At 48.4% G+C, this 3,776-nt stretch overlaps 1 pseudogene; it reads left to right on the top strand.

The window, feature by feature from the left end:
• The first annotated feature begins 2,154 nt into the window (after positions 1–2,154).
• The window catches only part of LOC102822985, a 9,587-nt pseudogene continuing 7,965 nt past the window's right edge, over positions 2,155–3,776 (top strand).

A 3,776-nucleotide genomic window follows, 5' to 3' on the forward strand; every position in this document is an offset into this window, starting at 1 on the left:
GTTAACATGGATGAACCTTAAGTGCATTATGTTGAGTGTAATTAGTCAGTCACAAAAGGAGTAATACTGCATAGGACCACTACTCTAAAAGACTAAGAAAAAGAACTCATACTAAAGGGGTTGGGGGGATTCTTTGCTGATTGCCGGTATGTTGGGGGTGAGATGAGGGGAGAGATGGAAAGGTAGAGCACAGGGCAGGGAATAGACATAGGATAGTTTGGGTGTTGGGGAGGGGGGCAATATACAAAAAGGGAGAGGGGAATGGAAGAACAAAGCGGAGGGGAGTACAAGCAGGCAGGTTTGTATGCACTAAGTGGGACAGAGGCAAAGAGTGATGTGTGCACAACCTTGAAACAACAGGGCTATGGGGTCCACGGATTGAGACATGGCTGGAATAGGGAAAAGGGGGGGGATAATGTTAAGATGTTTGGCTGTCTACTGAATCTTGGTTTTCCTTGCATTACATTATAAAATAGACACTGGAAGGGGAGAGAAAGGAAAAGCCAGAAATATCACCACAGAAAGCTTGTAAGTCCGTCTTCTGCCTATAACTGATTGGAATACCTAAAATGGGAATACAACGTGCCCAGTGAAGGAGGCTTCCTGCAGAGCCTCTGCATTACATAAGACTATAGGTGGATTCCTGAACAGCATCGAGAATCTTCAGTGGTGGGAAATTTCCCCCTGAGAGGAAGGGCAGACCATCCTGGATGGCTAGAAGAACAGAAGTTTACTCTTGAAAGAAAGACTGACAGGAAAAGTACAAAACAAAAGAGGCAGACCAACTGATTACTACAAGAACAAGCAAGTACCTGCTCAGGAGACATCAAGGCAGTGGGTCGGGTCCCTTCAGAGTAAACCCCCTTCCAAATCTAAGACTCAATGGAAATACACACTCTGATGGGTGACCATGTTCACTGCCGACAAGGTGAAGTGAGGGAAAAACAGCTATGAGGCTGCGAGCTAAGCCCTACAACGTTCAGTTGACTTCAACCCAGGTGGAGACCTTGTTGGCCAGAAGTGTGACAAGACCTGGAGACTCTTGGTCCCAGAGTCAGTGACATAGCCATGGAGGACTGGAGTGGAGAGTGAAGTGTCCAGCTGCTAAGAAGAGTACATATCCACAAGAGTACCCACACTTGCAGATAATACCCATTTGACCTGGCCTCAATGACTGGATGATCAAAGCGCAACTAGAAGAAGATAGAAGAGGAAAACAAAAGTAATCTGATACAATTTGATGAATTTGACCTACACCCACGGATGCAGTAGCTCAAAAAAGGGAACAAATCTTTATAGCAAGGATCATTCCCACTCCCTCCATACAGAAAGTAGACAGGGATGGGCAACTTGGACATTGTCTATCCAAAATGGGGGGTGGAGGATTACAAAGGCAAGAAGTGACTGGCTTACAAACTTTCAAGAGGGAACCTAGATTCAGAGGGCATGGAGGAAGATAGAATCTCCACTGAGTAGTATCCAATCTGTCTAGGCGGGACTGATTAAAGGAAATGAGGATAGGTGTCTTGTGATACAAGGGTGAATAATTGTTACCAGGACTGATTGTGAAGGTTGTAAATGTAAAAGTAGACATTTTGTGGAAAAGAGGGGAGTGATTAACTTTGCAGGCTAGGAGCGGAGGTCCCAGGAACCATGAAGGGAGAAGAGCGGAGAGTGGAACCCTACCCAGAGAGGCAAAGATCCTCGAGATGGAGGCAGAGATGATGACGTGGAGAGATTGAGCAGCTGGGAACTCAGGACCCAGGGAGGGAGAAGGGTTGTGGGCTGGTGACCGGGGGGCAGGGGGAGGTGCGGTGCAGGCTTATAGGATGTACCCTTTCGTTGATTGGTGATATGTGGAGGAGATTGTAACCATGGCAATGAAACAATATACGATAGGCTGAATGTAAAACTAATGTTCTCCCATGTAAACTGCCACATAATTCACAATAAAAGTTAAAAAAATAAAAAAAAGAACATTGGGACCAATCTAAGGTAATTGGAATTTTGCCTGGGCTCTAAAGCCAAAGGGTAGTGGTCAAATATTTAGCAATTAACCAGTCAGAACAGAGGTTAGCTGTACATTGCCTGTATGGACTCAATGATTGGTGAGAGAGCTTCAGTAGCTCTGCTTTCACCCAGAAGCTATCGAAAATGAACAAGTCCCAGGGATGGGTTTCGTTCACAGATGTGACTGTAGACTTTACATAGGAAGAAGTGAGCAACTGGACCAGTCTCAGAGGATCCTGTACGTGGATGTGATGCTGAAGAATTATAGTAACTTACTTTCAGTGAAAGTGGGGAAGGGTGATGACCAGATGGAAAGCGACCTCAGAAACCCAGACAAGCAGGCAAAGCAATTTCTAATCCTCAAGAACCAAACCCCGGTGGAGAAAAGAGGTCATCTCTTTCAAAACATATTTCATCTGAGCATAGACTTTGTTTCCTTAAGACAAGTACCCTATAAATATGACATATGAAAAAAAAAAGTGGACTTACTAATGGGGAGAGCACTTCCAGCGCTTCCCTGACCAGGCAGCTCAGGTAGGGCAGTCTCGGGGAAAAGGGGCGGAATAGCACATAAGAAATCTCTGTCTAGCAGACAGACAGCCTTTGAACAAACATAAGATCCTATATTTCAACATTCTGAACTCGTTTTTGTAAAAGATCAAATTGCTGAGGAATTACAGGGATTTTGAGCTTTTGCCTGCCGGCACGTGGCTCCTGCTTCCGTGCCCGCACTGGTGAGTGCCTCTGCTGCCTGCATACCTCGGAATACAGGGCTAGAGCAACTCCACTTAGAAGACTGCAATTCCAGAGAAAAGGAAGCATAAACTAACAAAGCCGAACAAATAGAGAGGGATATTGGCATGGATATGAGGAAATTCGGGGTACCCACGATACAGAGAGACTGAGAGAGGCATTTTTTAGATCATCAAATACGGACACTACCTTCCTGCAGCCACGACCTCCAGCCCTCTACTGCCCCAGCCTAGACCAGCCCTCTGCCAAGCCGCCGAGGCTCAGGAACATCCAAGGCACAGGCCCTCCCACTGAGACCAAGGCACTCCCAAGGCCCAGACACTCCCCCTGAGGCCAAGGCCTGCCCTGAGGCCCAACCCGCCCACAGACTGGTCACAAAGGCCCAGGCCCAACCAAGGCCCAAATCGCATACCCACCTCGCGGTCCAGGGGGTCCACAGTCCAGTTGCTGCCAAGGTCCAGGGTCCCCAAGACGCAACCTGCCACGTAGCCTGATCGCTGAAGCCCAGGGCCTAGGAGGACCAACCCGCCGGGTAGCCCAGTCACCAAGACCCAGTGCCCCTGAGACCAAACCTGCCCTCAGACTGGACGCCGAGGCACAGGACCCCCAAGGCCCAATCCACCCAACCCGCCACTGAGGCCCAAGCTGCCCGATGCCCAGCTGCTGATTCCCAGGCCCCCTGAGGTCCAAACCGCCCACCCGAGGCCCAACCTTCCTGCAGCCCGGTCGCTGACACCCAGGACCCCAGAGGCTCAAACCACCCACCTTAGGTTCAACCCACCTGCCTGAGGCCCAAACAGCAAGCCGGCAGGGCACAGGCCCAACTGAGGCCCAAAAAAGTTACTCTGAGCTAAGCAATAAGAAGCGTGAAAAGGGAAGACCACATCCTGATCACATCTTCCTGCAGGTAATCAGAAAGCATAAAAAAATTACCAAAACACCTACTTAATTAATTATTAGGGTCACAGATAAACATTAAACATGTCCAAGAAGCAAAAGCAGATGACCATATC

Source organism: Chrysochloris asiatica, unplaced genomic scaffold (assembly GCF_000296735.1).
Source record: "Chrysochloris asiatica unplaced genomic scaffold, ChrAsi1.0 scaffold00118, whole genome shotgun sequence".
NCBI lineage: Eukaryota > Metazoa > Chordata > Mammalia > Afrosoricida > Chrysochloridae > Chrysochloris > Chrysochloris asiatica.